The sequence below is a fragment of the Micropterus salmoides genome, unplaced genomic scaffold, assembly GCF_014851395.1.
Source record: "Micropterus salmoides isolate LMB-PRFRI ecotype aquatic unplaced genomic scaffold, ASM1485139v1 Ms_hic_scaffold_19, whole genome shotgun sequence".
In the NCBI taxonomy this organism is placed as follows: domain Eukaryota; kingdom Metazoa; phylum Chordata; class Actinopteri; order Centrarchiformes; family Centrarchidae; genus Micropterus; species Micropterus salmoides.
In genome coordinates this window covers 4334608-4356149 of record NW_024041039.1, presented here as the reverse complement: position 1 = coordinate 4356149, position 21542 = coordinate 4334608, and the positions used below count along the sequence as shown (strand labels likewise).

Sequence of the window (21542 nt, the reverse complement as noted above, 5' to 3'; positions counted from 1 at the left end):
TGACATACATTGTTTTTGCTTTCCAAGGGAAAAAAGGGTATGGATTTAACTTCAGCCTCACACAAAAAGGTGCTGGTTCAATTCCTGGGCCTGACTCTTTTTGTGTGGAGTTGGATTTTCTCCTCAGGTTGACCTAAAAATACCAAACCACAAACTAAGAGAGGGGCAGCACAGTGGCGCAGTGGTTAGCACTGTCGCCTCAGAGCAAGCAGGTCCAGGGTTTGAACCTTGGTCATGGTCCAGGATTTGAACCTTGGTCATCTGCGTCTCTGTGTGGAGTTCATATGTTCTCCCCGTGTCTGTCCCGGTTCTTTCCGGGTGCTCCGGCTTCCCCCCACATCATAAATCATTTATTATGTAGATTCTGAATTGACCAAAAATACCAAACCACAAACTAAGAGAGGGGCGGCACAGTGGCGCAGTGGTTAGCACTGTCGCCTCAGAGCAAGAAGGTCCAGGGTTTGAACCTTGGTCGTCTGCGTCTCTGTGTGGAGTTTACATGTTCTCCCCGTGTCTGTCCCGGTTCTCTCCGGGTGCTCCGGCTTCCCCCCACCGTCCAAAGACATGCAGGTTAATTGGTGACTCTAAATTGTGCTTAAGTGTGAATGTGTATGAATGGATGTTTGTTTCTATGTGCCCTGTGATGTTTGATGTTCTCCCCTCTCCACCATGGGGTTACTCCACGTGCTCCAGTTTCCTCCCACACCAGAAAACATATATAATATGTGGGTTCTTAATTAACCTCTAAATAAATATATCAATTAAATAACTTTGTTATTTCTGGTTATTTATTGATAATAGTTAGTAGTTTTAAGGTGTTCTAATGTGATATTTTTTGGCTAAAAGAGATCACATATTTCTCACACCAGCTTCTCTGCACTGGCTCCCTGTAAAATCCAGAATATAATTTAAAATCCTTCTGGTCACCTAAAAAGCCCTTAAAAGGTCAGGCACCATCATATCTGAAATAGGGTTGGGTATCAAGAACCGGTTCCAAGTTGGAACCATTACCAGACTTTCAACAGCAGTGGATTAGTTAAGAGACTGTGGGAAAGTTGGGATAAATATTTTATGGATCGTGTTATAAGTTACTTTTCTATACAAATCACACACACTGGTTGTTGGAGCAATGATGATTTCACACAGGCAGAACTGGACGGTACCTTCTGGCCTTGAGCTGCATTAGTGTCCAGCGGTCGGTCCAGCAATCTGTTCCTTTATAAAGTCCAGGTCCTCGGGCAGCACCGGGCCATGTTGCTCCATCACAGGCTTCAGGCCATTGTCGTTCACCGGGTAGTCAAACGTGGCTAGAGAGGCAGTCTCATGCTGCGACAGAAACAGACTCATTAAAAGTCTTGGAGGACTCGGTCGACTCAACATGACATTTACATGCACAGTGCTACAAAATAGATAATGTTAAATTAAACCAAAAATGTGACCATACATTTTGTGTTAATTTAATTTATTTATCTATCTTGCTTGCTGTTTTCCCCATTATCATCCCAATTCACTCAAATAAAAATAATAAATCATAATGTACAAAATTAATTGTGGCTGTTAGGGAGAACTAACCATTTGTGAGAGCTGACCTGTAATCTTGACTTCAGCTATGTGACTATACCCATATAGACAGACTCACAAAGTGGGGGTGCTGTCAAATATGGTCAAACTTGATTTTCATCCATTTAACAATTAGATATTTAAAATCGTATTACACAAATGTGATTCCCACCCTTTTAAACCCACCCGTGTGCACTCAGTATTTGCAACTTCCAATTATATGAAATACAATAATATTTTTGAAACTACAATTCCTTCTAGCAGCGCCACGCAGCTTGATACAAATTAGCATCATATTAGTAGTTCTTTTGGTTTGAATAGTATGGCTGTGAATAGGGTCATAAAAATATATATCTACTGAATATATTAAATATCTTGTACAGCCGTACACGTACTTAAACTATATCAACATGGTCTATGTTAAGAAAACGTAAAGATGATCGACATTTTAGGGCTGCGTGATGTAGCGTGATAAAACCATCTGCACCACACTTACAGTTCTTCTTGTTTGCAAACAAGCAACAGCAACTATCCAATATATCTACGTTCTTTTCCCATTAATGTTTGGAGTTTACTTTCATAGGCCATTTGAGGCTAAAAAGACCTGTTCTCTTTAGGTCTGGATGCACAGCTTACTGGTGTTTGGGCTATATATCAAAATCAAATGGTCATAAAAGGTGTATTTGTTGTCCCATCTTGGTTCACTCAAAAAACTGAAGCTTTGATTTGAATTATATTTATTTTTTCAACAGATTCCACAAAATTGTTTTAGGTTACTTAAGCAAAAAAATGTAATGAACTTGTATAAGAGTAACACAATGAATGTCAACTGATCCAATTAAAAATAAAACACTTCTGATCAACAATATATTTAAGTTTACCTTTCAATATTTTATTTGGAGTAGTAAAAATATACATTTATGTTCAATTAATTAAAACATTAGGTTTTCATTCAATATTTTTTTTCCAAATTAGACACAATTCAAATGTTTGTCAACTGGTCCCACACAAATCAATTTCAACTTCATTTTGTTATGGACTTTATTCACCAACACATTCAATTCAATTCAATTCAATTTTATTTATATAGCGCCAAATCACAACAACAGTTATCTCACAGCGCTTTTCATAAAAGAGCAGGTCTAGACCGTACTCTGTGATGATATTTACAGAAGCCCAACAGTTCCCACCAAGAGCAAGCACTAGGCGACAGAGGCAAGGAAAAACTTCCTTTTAAGAGGCAGAAACCTCGAGCAGAACCATGGCTCAGGGTGGGCGGCCATCTGCCTCGACCGGTTGGGGTGAGATCACATCACTATCATTTTGGTGCAATTGGTGAAAAAAAGAATACAGTAAAATTATTGGCACTATAGTGTAGAAAAGTTTGCAAAATAATGTTTAGTTGTCAACAATTTTGATGATGCTTTGCTTAGAATTCTGCCTATTCCACAGAACACAGCGTCCAAATCAATGGCTCATTCATAGAGTTTGTTCTTGAGCATCTGTACCTTGGTTGAGAGTTTGCTAGCATCTAGTTGAAAGAATCACTTGTGAAGTACCTCAAAGAAGGCTTTAAGGTTCTGAGGATAACTGAGGTTCAGTGCATAATTACACCTATTAAGAGTGCACGTGTAGAGGCGACGTCTCCCAAGTCATGCAGAACTTCAGCAGCCTCGGTGACTATCCCAACATCAGCTGGAGGAGCGGTGGCATCACCTCCCTCAACACGGATGCTGTAAAGATAACTTGTCCGAGCTCGCTCGGAACAGCTGTAGCATCAGATCCTTTACATAGGACAGAAAGAAAGTAGAAAAACAAATTATGAAACAGATTTAGCAGAATTCTAAAGAGTAAAGTTTGCATTTCAGGTGTCCTTTATGTAATGATTTAACAAAAATAGCATGATACAGTGCTATGTGTTTAAAAGTTACAAGATGAAGTAGTGCTGGTGAATTAAATATTAGATACAATTGTGTATTATTTAATATACCTCACCAAGCACTTTATTTGGAGGGCGTGCAGTCTACTGCAACCCAACAGCTCTGCCATAAATCTTTACTTTTACTAAGCTTAGATATTGAACAAGTGTTTCTATTATTCTGCCCACCTCATGTATGTCAATGGGGTGGACAATATTAGGAAAACTTTTCAATATAATGCACTCCAGTACACCACCCACTATGAAATCAGTAATAACAGAATGTATGGCAGGTGTCATTTTTGATTGCATTAGACAGCAGATGTTCCTGATAAAATGCATTGTGAGTGTATATATTAGATTTCCCAAAAGAGACAAAAAACAAACTGATTTTCTGCAAATCCTAAGAAAGTAACAAGGTTGTGGTCAAAAGTTTACACACACTTCTAAAGAACATACACGTCATGGCTGTTTGAGTTTCCAATAATAACTACAACTCAGATTTTTCTGTGATGAATCATTGTCACAAAAAAACGTCATGAATTTTGAATCTTTCATTAATTTATTACGGGTCTTCCGAAAATGTGACCAAATCTACTGGGTTAAAAATATACATACAGCAATGTTAATATTTGTAAGTCCCATTGTCATTTTTACCTCAGTTAGACTCTTTTGGTAGCCATCCACAAGCTTCTGGTTGAATCACTGACCGCTCCTCCTGATAGATTTGGAGCAGTTGAGCTAAATTTGACAAACAGACTTGTTTCTTCTAAATAGTTCACATGAAACCACCAAAAAACGTCCTGCTCAGCTTCCAGACCGCAGTCTGAAGAGGAGACGTTACCTGTCGCTAACTGCCTTCACTTTTCCAGCAGTTGGAGAACAGACAGACTTTAATTAACGGACAAACTGTAACCTACACTGTACATTTACAGCCAGACCGAAACGTAGCGCTCATATTTTCCTCTGCTCATTTTCACCGTCACCTACTGCCACCTGTCACGTAGCTGTCCTGTGAGGGAGGAGAGGACGCTAGCTATGTGCCACCGTGCTGCACAGTGTGCGGGCGAAAATCAACCAGCTAACGTTAACCTCTTTTCATTTTGCACTTGCAGTGAGATGTGTGTGTGTGTGTGTGTGTGTGTGTGTGTGTGTGTGTGTGTGTGTGTGTGTGTGTGTGTGTGTGTGTGTGTGTGTGTGTGTGTGTGTGTGTGTGTGTGTGTGTGTGTGTGTGTGTGTGTGTGTGTGTGTGTGTAAACCGGGACTGACTGTATGATTAATCCTTCGCTAGATGCTGTGAATAAATGGCGTGTTTGCCAAAATGATGAGTTTCCTTAGCATAATTAACACAAGGTAACGACAGAGTAACGTTACACAACCGCTAACGTTACACGTAGGGGTAAGGGAGGAGGAAGAAACGTTTCAAATATTCGCAGCTTCTCTAGGTCGGCTTGGAGAGGCCTCGAGCAGCCTCTGCCAGACCTCACCAAAACCCTGATAAATAAGCTAAAGAGGAAGCTATAGTTTTGTTATTTTGCAGTGTACTCTCAGTTTGCCACAAATCTAAAATCTTACAGAGACAGACAGTTTATGCATCTGCAGAGCAAAAAGGAGAGATGTTCGTTCCCACAAGATGTCACTCAGTTTATCATGTTAAAGATGATTTTATTGGCATTTCAGATTTGTTTCTTACTGCTGCTGTTAGGGATGAGCGAGTACAGCATCATCTGTATCTGCGTTAACCATATGAATTATCTGTATCTGTACTCGGACCGGGATTTAACCCGGAAGTGGGTCGGGTTGTCTTGAAATGGGCGGGACTTTAACCGGTATGTTATTTTAAGCATGCAATTGATATGGGCTGATCAGAAATTTATTTTTTTTATGATCAGTGTGATTATTTTTTTTATTTCCACACCAGGTATGTGTTTGTGAGTGAGTAAGAGAGAGGGGGGTGGTGTTTGTGTGTGTTTAGCTTAATTTGTAATATTATTTTAAATAATTTATTTTTACCACAACTACCTTTATATCACGTTTACCAGAACTCTACTGGTTAATAAGTAAGTAGTACTACAAACCGAAGTAAAAAACAAACCTGAAGCTGAAGAAACCCTAAACGTTAACGGAAAAGACCCGCGAACCTGAGTGACTGAGGGAGAGACAGAGAGAGAGCTGTTCTCTTCTCAGTGTTCTGTGTGTGAGTGAGCAGAGCGGGACACAATAAATCTGTAGGGGCGCTGTGACTAGCCTATCACAGAACGCAGACACAGTCAGCTACCCAATGAGGATTTTTATCCAATCCGAGCACAGATACTGACTCGTGTTACTCGGCAAAAGTGCTTTATCCGGACCGGATACTCGTTTCAGCCGAGTATCCGGCTCAACTCTAGTTGCTGTATATTTTATTCCATATATGAAAATACTTTTTATGTGTCATATTTAAACTAAAAAGAAGCACCACTTGTTGAAATTTTGCTTTTTGAGTTTAGCCTTAAGTATCTGAAATTCAGATTAATTTGTGGGAATTTGACAAAATAAAATGATCTATCCAAAAACATTTGCTGTGATAATTTGCTTCCACATGCTTCCTAAGGAAAATCATCTTATTTGGATCCCTTTATTTCTAATTCCCTCGTCTATATTTTGCTCATAATTTGATATGAAGCCACATTGTTCTCTTTTCTGATTCTGTTTACACTGTTTAAATTTTGATTCTGCATTATTCTTGATACATATGACACAGCTCTCTCTCAACAACGTGAATCTAGACCAGCAATGCTCTACTGCCTTTTTCAGGAGAGGAACAGAATCACAGTGGCAAAAATGCAGGATTTTCTTAATTTAAGATTTTACATGTGGAAATGGTTCCGATTCTGTATGAAAGATGTGTAATTTTAAGATCAGAGTCATATTTTCAAATATTTTGACAGCATATTATCAAAAATACATTGGTTTGACAGTGGTACAGTTAATTTTGGTTACATGATTCTGTAGTTTTAATGTAGTATTTTGTCTTTGTGTGTTTGTCCTTAAGCCCAAAGCAACAAAAGTCTACATTTGACAGTGCCCTCTCAAGCAGCAACTACAACAAGCTCTGTCACAAGCAAAGCCATCTGGCTATTCAGGTAAAACAAAATATTGTGTAGTGCTTCGCACTTCAGAAGTTGTAAGAGGTTTACCGTCATCACAGAATATACATACTATTCCAAATTAAAATGAAGCAGAATATATTTGGATTTATGAAGTTATGTGTTATATATGTGTATAAAAAGTTGAAAGGACAATCTGATGATTCTCCATTATGCCTGGCATTAAAGTAGCTTTGAGTACGATGCATTAATAGATTTCTTTGTATTTTACAGCCTCCACCAGAAACGTTCTCCTGCTACAAAATCTGATTTGAACGGCTAATGTAAGGTAAATCTAAAACCCTATGCACCTCTCATTCTTAGTTTTAAGCTGACTTTTATGCTGATATGAAAATCTAGTTCAGATGAGGTTTGATTTATTTCTGTCTGTATTTTCCAGATTCAAAATGTTCCGCTTGTTTTTATTCAGAGAGGCAATATTTTAATTTCTTGGAAGCCATTTGAGGAGATTTGAAGTTGTTGCATGTGTATTCAAAAACTGCACCTTCAGCTCAAACATATATTCAACCTTCGCCTCCCGCAGACATAGGAAACTGAACATTGAAATTAGTCACATTTAATTGTTTACATGAGAACAAAAAAGGTTTTTGTGTTTGAGTCTGTGAGAGTCAGGGAGAGAAATGGAGAGAGGGTAAAAAATAGAGGTAGAGAGAGACGCACCTGAGCTGAACTGAGGAAAATAAATTCACAAAATTGACATTTCACTTTGGGTCCCAACCGATAGTTTAGGAAAGGTTGAGTTAAAGTTTCAACGCATACAGTTACTTTGAAGCAGTTAAGAGTAATGCCCTCAGAGGACCAACCAATGCAGATCCAGGATATCATAGTTTTGTATGAAGTCCAGGCGGAGAGTGCACGGGATGAGCGGTGTTTCCGGTAGCGGAACTAAATCTAACACGTTATTATGCAAAATTCACTGAACTTTTTTCATAGCGACTAAACTTCTACAATCGGTTTAATATAATTAGGCTTATTTAAATGCGTTCATTGTGTTGCTGTTTGTTTCCAGCCTACAGTTTGATACTGATTGATTTTAAAATGTAGGAAATTTGACTGTTTTGATCTGTAATGAAATTAAGCAATTGTAAAATCAGTAAACACCATAACTTCCACACTACTGCTGTCATCATTCAGTTTAAAGTGCTCCCACACAGCTGAGGGCTTCATTTCGTGTTCCCTTTGTGAACTGGAGCGTTACGTTCACTGCTGTCGGCGAAGGTCAGGCGCGCGGAAAAAACCCTCAGTAATCGAATCTCATAATTGAAAATCGAATGTGTACCCAGCGGTCGAATATTCGGGTCCAGCCCAGTATCGATACGATAAAAAGAACCAAATTTTTATCTAAATTTACCAAATTATGTATTTAAACAATCAATAAGTTTACTTGAATGATAAAATTGTAAATTGCTTGATGAAATTTTGTATAATGCATGAAAAGCAAAACAAATAAAAACTGACAGAATCAAGTGTGTTGGATACCGAAGGCTGATCATTGTCTTTTATAACAACTCAATAAAAGAAACAAAATGCATCCTTTCAATAAGTCGTCTTTATTGTAAGTGCATTCTGGTGGTTTTTTCAATTGGAGATGGCAAATAGATATTTTCATAGTTGTAATTAAACTATATGGCTTATTACACAGTGCATGAGTGGGAATGCATTCCTAAAAGTCTCTAAATTAACTCAGTATCTCATAAGAAATAAATCTAAAATATCAGTGAATTAAATCATATTCCTGACATGAAAACCAGAGTGAAATTTGGGGTAATGATTACCTCTCCTTTCTCCTCTTCTCTCCTCTCCCCTTCTCTTTCTTCCACTCTCCTCGTCCATCCTCCCTTCTCTCTTTCCTCTGTCCTCTCTTCTCTGTATTATTCAGTGTTTCCAATACTGAGAGACAGGAAATAAAGTTCAGGAATCACTAGAGTTGTGCATAAGGTCCATAAGGCCAGATTTACTACAGGTTGTTTGTGCGTGTACAAGCGAGTGCAAACCTCAGCTGTTATCGGTACCAAAGTCCTTTTAGGCAAGTCATGCCACTCGGCAGCCATCTTGGCAACGCTTCTGGGCAGCAATTTCATACTAACAAAACCAGGCTCCTATCTGAATGAATGGGGAGAGAGCCAGAACTGAGCTTTCACTGGTCACTGGGACATAAAAACTACATGAATAGAATCAGCAGTAAAATCTGATAAAAATCCCTGAAAAAGTTTGACGACTTTGCCCCAAAATAATGTTTAAAAAGAGTTTTTCCCCACCGGTTATGCTTCTACTAAGCATGCGTCAGTGGAACCACACGATTGGCTGAAATATGATTCCCGTTTTGGCTGTTTAAAGCAGATGATTGGCTTTTTAGCGGGAGGGGCGGGATAACCACCATCTTTGCCGTTACGGGCTTTTCCCATAGAGTTGTATTGGGGATGTGATTGAACGCTTCCTCTTTCCTCCTCAGTTGGCAGTCTTCTCCTTTTTGTATGATTCAAAGACAAAATTTCTAAACTTCCTAAACTTAGTGAAATTATTTCAAATGTTTAGGATGGAAAGTTAGTAGTGTTACTAGTAGTGTGTGGCGTTGGAAGGAGCACGCATGGGACGAGCAGCAGAGCAAACTAAGCTGAACACACGTTTGTAATGTTTTTTACAAACGTCTTGGCATGTGTGAGCTACAGGACACTCAGACAAGCAGCATGGAGACATTTTATTGATTATTGATGTATTTTTGGACGTTTGAAGCTAAGATACCGCTCACTGCAGTTGAGTGGAAAAAAAACGTGTCTCAAACTCGCAGAAGAACACGGATGTTAACAAAACTTCACCAATCCTTCTATTGACAAAAGGGTGAGTAATTGATAACAAAATGAGTCTTAGGGTGAACTATACCTTGTTGTATTGTCATGCAAACTTGCTGGAAAATGTTTTATTGAGAAAATTATTTCTTCACTTAAGAAAAATAAATGGGTTGATAAATGAAACAGTTGCTCATTTTTTTGTTCATTGTTTCAATAAAGAAAAACATCAAGAACAAATTTAACAAATATTATGTAAAATGTGTAAATGTTACTTAAATATAGTCTAAAAATAAAAGTTAGAGAAGGAATTTAAAATTTGTGATTGACTCAAGAAAGTTCCACTTTTTGACTTAAATTATGAAAATAAAAATACCTTGTGCAAGATATTCAAATTTCTGAGATGCACCTGTAGATGCACAATCCACCTTCTTCTTTAATTTAGAGAAGTCAGTTGTTTTGAAAAACAAATGGTGTGTCTCCGCCTCCCTGATGGAAAGATGACCACAGATCCAACAGAGATGAGGAAGCATAATGGATTACTAACTAGATCATCTTTGTATGAACTTGTAAATGTACTTAATTACACTCCACTACTGGAAGTATTTAAATGCATGTGCAAAAATATCAGTCTGTTCAGTAGATGTTGAGATTTCTTTGAATTAAAAACAAAAGAAACACAAACACAGACTGACCTCACGATGGCGCTCTGGAGTCAACAGCCAGCAGAGAGCTCTCTCTGTCTCTCACAGTATAGCTTTGTCCCTAACTCTTAACCATCACAACTAAATGACCCAAACCTTCATTGAAATTAAACTTATTTAATCTTCACCCTAAAACACTCTTTTAAAGGTCTGTCCCAAAGTGAGAAACAGACAAAACGTCCTCACTCCCAAGGTCTCAAACTCTAATTGGTCCTGACAATTATAATTACAGACACACAGAACGGGAGAAAGTCAATAATTATTTCAATAATCTTCAGGCTGTTCTTTGTTCAGCATGTTTGGAGATTTAAAATGTGTCTGTGGACGAACTGAACCTGGAAACTGTGGTCATGTTTGTCCTCACAACATAACATAAAACCATGAAACATTAAATACAAACATTGTAATGGTAAAAAAAATCCATCCTCTGTCCTTTCCTAAACACTTTTCCTTGACTTTGATGGAAAACGTCATGAGGTCAAGGAAAGATGTGAAGGAGAATTCATAAAAGACAACCGCGGTGCTCAGAGAACCAGGCTGCACTTACACCAGCTTCTTTTTAACCAACTTTATTTATAACACGCGGAAGATGAGTACAGTGACAAACTCAATGCTGCTCACTTCAAAAGGTTTCCTGTCCAACACAGAATCACACCTCCTAAGAAAGGATGTTTCATTTGGTACATTTAACCATCAGTTAGGCTGCTCATAGGAAGTAACAACAACATAGATACTGCTGAAAAAACAAAAAGGATTAAAATGCTGACACAATATAATAACAAAATCAATATACAAGTAGAGAAAGTTGAGTGAATTATACTCAAACATAAATATAGAGTTTCCTGGGATGGGTGCTTTTGATATTTTTATACATTTGTTAAATAGATGCTCTGTTGTTTCTACAGGTGCATCTCAGTTTTTTAAATTCATAATTATAATTAAAGTTATAAATATAATATATAAAAATTGACCTGAGAATCAATTCAAAACACCTGCAAATGTTTCCTGATCCTTTAATCCTCAGTCTGGTTCAGTTCAAATAAACTTTTCTAAGATATTGTAATTTTTTTAGATGCTCCTGTACATTTATGGGTGTCTATCGTGGTGAAACTAATGGTGAGTCGCTCTAAAGGCTGCTGTTGCAAGGAATTGTGGGACAGCATTATCTCCTTTCCTTTCATAAAGAACTGTCCAGTGTAGCCTTTGCTAAAGGAGCTAAGAAAGGAAGCATTTAACAGCCTTTAGGAATATGTTTCTGCACTGAGCCAAACTAACACTGAAACAAACAAACTATATTAAGGCTCAAGTTCACAGTTTGTTCAGTCCGGTGTATTTGTGACAATGACGAGTTTCATCTCCTTAAAAGAAGAAGAAGAGGAAGTTGACGTGTGAAGATTGTTGGTTAAGATAAATGTTGTTTTCTTCAGAACGTGTCACCCAGTGCAGCAGTGAAGGTCACTGACTGGTTTTAATAGTACTTTTCGTGGGATTTGTTGAAAATAATAAAAATATTGCTAATCATCAGATTGTTCCTTTAATCAGTCAGGTGTCATTCTTCACTGTATAAAGTTGTTTTCCTGCGCAAAATGTGTCACTTTACTTAAAGCAAACAATTATGTGTTATAAGTTCTTATAATTAGTTCATATGGTATCATGTCCACCTGTAATATATTATACAGGGATAGATATTTTAACACTTACCTAAAGCAAACAAAGCGCCGCTATATAACATTAAACATTACTATAAGTTATTATTCCATTTTATATCACTAAGTCTAAATGGTGACTAAAGTGTATTCATAAGGAGGCAGAGTCGGTGGTTATAATGTGTTATGGAACATGGTCGGAGATTGTTAAACTGCTGTTACTATTAGTTATAAAACATTAAATCAGAAGGTCATAATACATTATGAACTTTGCTATAGCGCCTAATGCATGTTTGTAAGTGATTATAACAACTATTATAATGTCTTATGGATGCATTTATCGTGTTATAAATATATGCATAAGTCATTATAGCGATGACCTTCATAGAAAGTGATACCGTTCAGTGTTTAAGTTTTAGTTACATCTAGTGGGTAACTAAAACTCAGATGGTCATTCTTCTGACTTCAGGTGTGTTCATGTGCTCTTAAGTCTGAATGTGGAATCAACAAATCTCATTTACACTGGAGACATGTGTCCCCACCACATTTTGAAATGGCTGATGTTGTTCTGAAAAATAGCTTGCACCAAGAAATGTGAACTAACAAAAAAATGCTTTGAGAAAAGTTCATTTGCAATTTAAATATAGAAAAAACAAACGTGCATTGTCCAAAAATTGCAGCTGAATACTGCATCATATTCTGTTATATTTTTATACATTTACACCTTTAATTTCTTTTATACTATTACAGCAGTGGTTTTAATTTTTATTACGGTTTTAATTCATTTAAATGGTCGGGGGGGCAGACGCCGTCACTATGGAGTTTTGGTAAATGAAATGGAAGCGCAGAGAAGTGTGTAACACTCTGTCTCCTTAAGGGGGCGTTCAAGTTGGAATTTACGACTGGAAACTGGGAAAATCCAACTTCATGTGTCAAATGCAGCATTATTACCTGCTGTTCTGACTCTGCCTGCCTGGATCAAGTAAAACTGAACTTGGTCTTTATATTTCCTGTCTCTGACTCGTAGGAACGGCTTCACCACTGCCAGTTTCCTCTGAAACATGACAGTTAGAATAAACTATATTTAGATTCACACTGAGCCTCAAGTTCACACTTTGTATTTGTGACAATGACCTGTTTCACCACATGAAAGGAAGACGAAGAAGAAGAAGGTGCAAAGAGCTCTGGAGGTGTTAAACCTCTACAGAAATATAGATGTTAAAATGACTGCATTTCAAACAATAACAGCTGATACAGAAATAACAGTAAAAACTAATACATGTTTAACTACAACACAGCACTAGCACATTAAAGTGCCTGACAGCAAGTTCATCAAGCTAAATGTCCCATATATTATCATAAAATAATTCAAATAATAAAACATTTATCAGTTCTCAGTGTAAATTACCTGTAATGATATGAGCTGTAACTACACTGTGGTCTCTTATTTGTTTGGTTAGTTGACGGTGGCGTAGAGGTCGCTGGGATCAGCTGAGGCTCCAGCAGAAGAAGAGGAAGCTTTCACGCTGCTGTAGGTCACTGTGTTGTTGTCAGGTAGTCTCTGGTTACCAGGTAAATAAATCACAGAGAAATATTTCAGCTCTAAACTTACAGGTTATGTTAATCAGTGTGAACAAATGTTGGTGTGAATGTTCTCACCTCGAGCTCTGATGAGAAGAACAGTAATCACAGTAATTAGGAGGAGTTCAGCCACACGCATAACCAACATTATGTAGTCCAGAGCAGAACAATCTGCACGAGCTGTAGAACAGAAAAAAATCAACAAGAACTAAATAAACACTTAAAAGTTAGATTCATGTGTTTATTATGGGGAGAGAAAGAGGCTGACAGGAAGACAGAGAGACTCCAGAGAAAGATGAGTTACTACCTTGTAGTTTTGTTGAAGTATCGTTGGTTGGAAGACAAAACACTGATCAGTCCTGGCTAAATAAGCTCTGAAGAGAGCTGCACAGGTGCAGCCCAATCAGCCTCCCTGCCTGCAGCCTCCTGCAGGAGAAGGAAGGGGTCGTAACATCCCCCCCTTAAGAACAAGGTTCTTCTAAGAACCTTGAATATGGCATAGAGCAGTTAGCAGTACAATATACACTCATAACCATTTATGTTACAATATAATCAAGCTGATCCATAATTTATCAACACATTACCCATGTGCCATACTTTACTAATCAAGCTGCATTCAATTCAAATTCAATTCAAATTAGCTTTATTGGCATGAATGTGTAACAACAATATTGCCAAAGCATCATACATACAACATAAGAACAATCAACCCCATACATTTAATTAAACAAGTAATTAAAGCGTAAAGCAATCAAAGCGTATATGTGTGTTAAAAAAATGAAGAATTAAAAATTAAAATAAATAAATAAATAAAACGGTAAGCTTGTGTGTGTGTGTGTGTGTGTGTGTTAAAAAATAATATATAAAATATAAATTAAATAAATGAAACAAGCACTTTAAGAGGAAGAACAGGGAAACAAACAAAGAGAGTAGAGGAATAGGAAAAGAAACACATGGCATTAAAATGGCGTATGTCTAAATTGTATGGTTGAAGAAACAGCCTGTCTACTTTCAACACGGGGCATCATTCTTCCAATGACCGTTGGCACGACAATATCGGCAGGTGTCAGTTTTAAATGATGCACTACGCCCTCCATTACAGATAAAACCCTGGGCTACCTGAGCAGAAGACTCCCCCTATACCCATGCTAACTTCAACAATGACTATCTAGCCAACTCCCCCCTAGTCTTCGTGCAGCTAATTGTGGAGGGTACTTATGCACTCGAAACCAGTGGGGTGAAAAAGGGCAACCAGAAAGCCAGTGACCCCGTCACAGCCGCGGAGGTGCTCCCGAGCAAAGCTCTACCCACGTTCACCGCCACCTAAACCACCACACCACGAAGGGAAATCGCTGTTAAGCCTAACAGGGGAAAGTTCTCCTGCTCACACTAGAAAACCCAGCTAAGGTCCAACAAAACAAATTCAGCCAGCAGAGCTAAACCACTGACAAAAGGACCATGAACCTCTCTCCTACGGAGCTTTAACTGACCTAACCAAACCTGACATTTACCTCACAGACTGGTAAACAAATACCAAAATAGCTGGATGCTACACAAAACAAGCCGATCAACACCAAATAACAACAAGTTCCAGACGAGCCCCCACTTGTCACAAGCCAGCTCTTAGCCCGTGACAAAAAGGAGGTGAGACACAACAGGTTTGCACGCAAATGGTAGGATTTATAATAAAAGTAAAAGAAGGGTCAAATGATCACCAAAAATATGTTGTGTGGAAAAGTATGAATATCAGTTGTGTCAGCAGTGAATGGATGAGTGTGTGTGTGTGTGTGTGTGTGTGTGTGTGTGTGTGTGTGTGTGTGTGTGTGTGTGTGTGGTCAGGATAAACCAAAAAGACACAAAACAAACCCAGTCAGACGCTGACTTAGGAGGAGAGAGAACAAAACACTGATCAGTCCTGGCTAAATAAGCTCTGAAGAGAGCTGCACAGGTGATTGCCCAATCAGCCTCCCTGCCTGCAGCCTCCTGCAGGAGAAGGAAGCAGGAAGGGGGAGGGGTCGTAACATCTCTCACCCACAGTGACTGACGGAGACCCCAAATTATTGATCAGCATAGAGATGCAGCCAACAGTAAAGATATCAGAGGTCAGAGGTCACAGCAGCCTGACAAAGATCCACCATCTACAAACACATACGACAAAGTCACTGATCACGAGACAAAGGAATATGTTTCTGCACTGAGCCAAACTAACACTGAAACAAACAAACTATATTAAGGCTCAAGTTCACAGTTTGTTCAGTCCGGTGTTTGTGACAATGACGAGTTTCATCTCCTTAAAAGAAGAAGAAGAGGAAGTTGACGTGTGAAGATTGTTGGTTAAGATAAATGTTGTTTTCTTCAGAACGTGTCACCCAGTGCAGCAGTGAAGGTCACTGACTGGTTTTAATAGTACTTTTCGTGGGATTTGTTGACAGTCCTACTGGCTTGCTGCTAACTGATGGCTTCAGTAAACAAACACAGATGATTTCACAGTGTGAGATGCAGAGAACTTAAATTTGACTTGTTGCAGTTGATGAAACTTCCCTCGATCTAAAACAACTCAGTGTTCAGGAGCATTATATTATGTCCCAGTCAGGACCTGCACAATAACATTAATCAGCCCCTACTGGCCTGAAGGGGAAAATATCCAGATTCAATACTAACCTGACCAAAACACACACATCTGTTTTTTTCATACAAGACATTTTGACACAGCACAGCAGGAAAACAGATTTAAATTAAACAATTAATGATGGCTGGATTCCATTTAGCTGCTTCAGTTTCAGAGTCCTGACAATTAAACACGTCTGCTGTAAAAAGATCTAAAGGCTCCAACAGTCGTCATGCAGAGCTGCTTCTGAACCGGTCTAACAACCAGACGTGTTTTAAAGCAGATAAAAACACTTAAGTTTTAGTTTCATCTAGTGGGTAACTAAAACTCAGATCGTCCCATTTCCCGAGTTGTGAAGTCATTCTTCTGAGTTTTTCTGTGTTCATGTGCTCTTAAGTCTGAATGTGGAATCAACATGTCATTTACACTGGGGACATGTGTCCCCACCACATTTTGAAATGCCTGATTTTGTCCACATCACTTTTTGAGAGCATTTGTTAATAATGTTCTGAAAAATAGCTTGCACCAAGAAATGTGAACTAACAAATAAAAATGCTTTGAGAAACGTTTATTTGCAATTTAAATATAGAAAAAACAAACGTGCATTGTCCAAAAATTGCAGCTAAATACTGCATCATATTCTGTTATTTATTTATACATTTACACCTTTAATTTCTTTTATACTATTACAGCAGTGGTTTTAACTTTTATTAGGGTTTTATGCACAGCTCCTCTTCAGTTTATCTTTGATTTAATTTATTTAAATGGTCGGGGGGGCAGACGCCGTCACTATGAAGTTTTGGTAAAAGCTGAAATGGAAGCGCAGAGAAGTGTGTAACACTCTGTCTCCTTAAGGGGGCGTTCAAGTTGGAATTTACGACTGGAAACTGGGAAAATCCAACTTCATGTGTCAAATGCAGCATTATTACCTGCTGTTCTGACTCTGCCTGCCTGGATCAAGTAAAACTGAACTTGGTCTTTATATTTCCTGTCTCTGACTCGTAGGAACGGCTTCACCACTGCCAGTTTCCTCTGAAACATGACAGTTAGAATAAACTATATTTAGATTCACACTGAGCCTCAAGTTCACACTTTGTATTTGTGTCAATGACCCGTTTACCACATGAAAGGAAGACGAAGAAGAAGAAGGTGCAAAGAGCTCTGGAGGTGTTAAACCTCTACAGAAATATAGATGTTAAAATGACTGCATTCAAACAATAACAGCTGATACAGAAATAACAGTAAAAACTAATACATGTTTAACTACAACACAGCACTAGCACATTAAAGTGCCTGACAGCAAGTTCATCAAGCTAAATGTCCCATATATTATCATAAAATAATTCAAATAATAAAACATTTATCAGTTCTCAGTGTAAATTACCTGTAATGATATGAGCTGTAACTACACTGTGGTCTCTTATTTGTTTGGTTGTTGACGGTGGCGTAGAGGTCGCTGGGATCAGCTGAGGCTCCAGCAGAAGAAGAGGAAGCTTTCACGCTGCTGTAGGTCACTGCATCATCTTCATCATCACCATCTTTACCCAGAACCTGGAAAAGAGACAAACAGCACAACACAGAAATTACACAACATTAAATGAGAGAAGTGTTTTCATTCACTGCCATCATCACTAGAACCAATCAGACAGCTTACCCGGCCTTTACTGTTGGTCTTCCTGGTGTAGCTGATGGAGGCGTAGGAAACACCATCTTCAGGATCAGCCTACACAGAGAAGACAACATAATGGCTGCTCAGTAACATGTGGACTTGATTGTGTTCTGGTCTGTTCTGGTGTCGTCCAGCTGCATCATCAGACTCCCCACTTCTTCTCTTGCAGAAAGAACTTAGATTCAAGAGTCACTGTGTGTCTCATAGAGCTACATTTTGAACAACAAATCTAAAAACAGTGAGTGTAACTTTGTCCTGGGTGTAGTGTGAGATCTCACCGTGTCCTGACTGCTTTCTGGACTCACTGCAGGGTTTAAGCTCCGTCCCTGAAAACAACAAACAAACAGAGTCTACTTCCATGTGGTCAAACACTGGCTCTGTGAAGGCTGTTTAGATTTGGATGACTCTGTCAGAGAGCAGCTGATTCAGCTCTGTCATAACTGTAGAAACATTTGATTACTCAGCCGTAAAACTCACAGTGTTTTCATCCATCTGGGGTTTTTTTCCTGAAGAGACAAAAGAGAGTCGACTTTAGCTTCAACAATAAAAATCCAGGTTCATCAAACTTCTTGTTTATAATATCTGTGGTTGCTCTCACCTTTAGTTTTCTTCCATCTGATGAGAGCAACAACAATAACAACAGTTATTAAGAGAGCTGCAACTGCAACAAACCACCACCAACCTGGAAAGACTATAAAAGAGGACATCTTATTTTGTTATTTTGTGTTGTGTGAAGACGTCTGACTGAATAAGAAAATATCTCCTCCCACAGCTGAGTGTCGCTCTGACATTCAGACTTCAGAAGAGGAGAGATACAATTAAAATCAGTATATCAATAATAATTTTCTCGATCACTTCCCATTTTCTGTTTTATACAATGAATGGTCAGTTTTGTCTTTCCAGAAAGTGACTTAATTAAAGAGGCTTTGATTATTTTATGTTTTGCCATAAAAATGCCTAAAAGTAGAAACATGCAAAACAAAAAATTAGACAATGAATAAAATAAAAGTAAAATAATGAGGTTTATTATGGGGAGAGATAGAGGCTGACACTAGAGTTTGTTGAAGCATCATTAGTTGTTGTTGTGGCTGTAACTGATTTTGTGTTTTCAGTAGTTGTTGTTGTGTTGTTGTTTGTGCGTCACCTGCATGAATAAATTAACACAACCCAAAAAACTGTTCAGTTAGAAAATCCGTCATGTTTACCATCTGCTGTCACTAAATGAGAAAGAATAATGTCATCTTAAAAATCATCAAATAAATAAATGTTTTGGTGGTTTTAGTCATCTTGAACAGCTCAGCATATTCTCACCTGTTTTCTCACCTGAGGACTGAGGGCTGAAGGTGAACAGCTGCACTTTTCCAGAGTAACCATCTGTCACTTCACACTTCAAGTTAGACTCTGATTTGTAACTAAAATGAGAATCCAGGAAAGACACAGTGGCGTAGCAGTCAGCCTGTGATGTCTTCATGTCTTTGTTATCTTTGTCCACATCTTTACCCTCATACAGCCACTTCACTGTGTGTCTACAGAACTGTCCATGTTTCAACACAGAACAGGTTAACGTCACCTTATCAGCGTCCTTACGTTCAGTCACTGGTGAAGATGGAGATATTGTGAGAGAAAGACAACAAGAGTAAAGTTAACTTCATCACTGTGATCATAATTATTGTAATGTTTCAGTATATTGTTCTAACAAGACAGTTTGAGCTGAAAACATTATGATGGAAATACTCACTGTTAATAACAGACAGAAGAAACAGAGAGTCTAAAACTTGTCTTGATTGGGCCACTCTGCAGGTGTAATGACCAACATCCTCAACTGTGACCTTCTTTATAACCAGAGAACAGTTCTCTGTAACACTCAGTCTGTCTGATTTAGCTTTGGCGTTTTCAACAATCTGCCCATGTTCAAACAGCTCTACTGTTGATCTGCTTCCTGAACCAACAAAGAGCCATGTAGTATTTTCACATTTTGCTGACCGTCTATCACATTTTCACAAGGCAAAGTGACGTCATCTCCAACTCTGACAGTGAAGGAGAGGGGAAGTTTTTCAGCTGCTGCTGTTGAGAAAATGATGAAAAATAAAGTGAAATGAGAAAATGTCTGTTATGTTCATAGTTAGTGACGATTATTTCTTTATCCTTAGTTTCCAAGAGTTCACTAAACTCACCACATTAGAAACAACAGATTTGGTTTTCTTAGTTAAATCAAATGTAGCTAATAAAGAATCTTTAATAATATTGATCAAGTTATTTTTTACAATGTGCCTTCCATTTATATATGTGATATATGTATTCTTACCTGTAAACTGAAGCACCGCTGTAAGAAATAAAGAAATCCATTTGAACTCAACCATCATGATTCTCTGAGTCTCTCCTTCTTCTGTCTCTTGTTCTCGTGCTCAGAACTGTCTGAGTTTCTAAACTAGTGCTTTAGTAGAGAGACGCTGCAGCTACTTCCTGTGGTTAGGATGATGTCACTTCCTCATAGTGACTTTTAGTCTGTTTTAGATTTCAGTCTCTCTGAATTTCTTGTCGATGTCCAAACAGCCAAAAACTCAGTTACAATTTTCACTTTTACATTTTTGAAATGTAGTTTTCTCTCATCCACAGTGACTGACAGAGACCCCAAATTCTTGATCAGCAACATGAGATGCAGCCATCAGAGTTCACACTTTGTTCATTCAGGTCTATTTGTGACAATGACGTGTTTCACCAAGCGAAAAGAAGAAGAAGAGGAAGCTGAAGGTGTGAAGATTGTTAGTTAAAATAAATGTTTGCAATGATGCAACTTGTTTTCTTCAGATAGTGTTTATTAGAAAACAGACAGGATCCATGGTGATGTTTGACAGCACACATGAACAGACAGGTGAAGAGTCAAACTCCTCTCCCACCAGAATCTGACTCCTGATGTCCATGGTGCAATATGGTGATACTGTAGCAGCTGCTGAAGAACACAGATAAGATGATATTTTACTGCTCTGAGATCTGCTGGTTCCTCATTTTATCTTTGCAGCTCTTTTTTCTGAGAATTGAAGCTCAGCAGAAGTTGAATCAGGAAGACATCGTTCATGCTGACTCTATTTCTCCCCCGCCCCCTCTCTTCCTTTTTTCTGCTTCCAACTCCGTCATTAGATTGAGGGCGTTCATTCTTTCAGTTAAACCAATCAGAATTTGCCACAACCTCTGTGAGCCAATCATATTGTTGCTGTCAAACTTTCAAACTGTCTTTTCTCTCCTGGAGGACCCCGACCAGATAAAAGACTGCAGCATCACTCCAGCTCCAGGCCTCCCTCCCTCTCTCGCTCCAGCAGCTGGTGGATCAAGCAGTCTTCAGTGATCCCACTGAGCCCTTCACATCCATTCTGGTTCTGGCCTCTGTGGTCACAGCCCCTCCACCAGGTAGGCCATACATCCCTCTCACATTTCTTAAACTCTCCTGTTCCTTTTCCTTTTAATTCCTCTTTAAGCCTCTTTTTCATTTAAGTCTCTCCTGACTGAGCTGAATAGGAAGTGTTTTGGTGAGAATGTGGACATGAGACAAACAGGCGTTTATCAAATTCTGATGAAAACTACTTTAACCCCTGGATGTCCTAGTTTTGGTTGTGAGTTTGGTGATTTCCTGTTTTCTTTTGTTAAATCCTTCCTCATGGGTCTTTGTCAGTTCACTTCCTGTCCTTGAGTTGATTTTTGTTTCCACCTGTGTCTCGTTTCCTCCACCTCTCTTGGGTATTTAAGTGTGTGTATTCCTTTTTGTCTAGTGTTGGCTCGCCTGTGTTTTACAATAAGCACGCCATTTGTTTTCACTCTGGAATTTGGGAGTTTTACCTGGCTAGGTAACTGAAAAATGTTCAAATCCAGGTTTGTTGTTTCACATGTATGACTACTACTTTATTGAACGCAGATTACATTTCATTC

The 21542-nt window shown here is 38.5% G+C and overlaps 1 protein-coding gene and 3 long non-coding RNA genes across 6 annotated transcripts in view; 1 reads left to right on the top strand and 3 right to left on the bottom strand.

Moving 5' to 3' along the window:
* Positions 1-21542, bottom strand: part of LOC119910711 (neuronal PAS domain-containing protein 3) — a 659826-nt gene that overhangs the window by 347208 nt on the left and 291076 nt on the right. The window lies entirely within an intron of this gene.
* The window catches only part of LOC119910717, a 102211-nt gene that overhangs the window by 72438 nt on the left and 8231 nt on the right, over positions 1-21542 (top strand). The window contains exon 5 of one of the 2 annotated variants that reach the window (XR_005445689.1): positions 20869-21026. This is a non-coding gene — a long non-coding RNA (uncharacterized LOC119910717). Of the gene's footprint in view, positions 1-6512; positions 6694-20868; positions 21027-21542 lie in introns of those variants that run through there. The other variant, XR_005445690.1, reaches the window with a different exon arrangement.
* Positions 13265-13850, bottom strand: LOC119910716. The gene is made up of 3 exons (XR_005445688.1): positions 13652-13850; positions 13423-13524; positions 13265-13324 (listed from the first exon to the last, which is right to left on the bottom strand). It is a non-coding gene; the product is annotated as an uncharacterized LOC119910716 (long non-coding RNA).
* Positions 16569-17371, bottom strand: LOC119910722. The gene is made up of 2 exons (XR_005445693.1): positions 17337-17371; positions 16569-16984 (listed from the first exon to the last, which is right to left on the bottom strand). It is a non-coding gene; the product is annotated as an uncharacterized LOC119910722 (long non-coding RNA).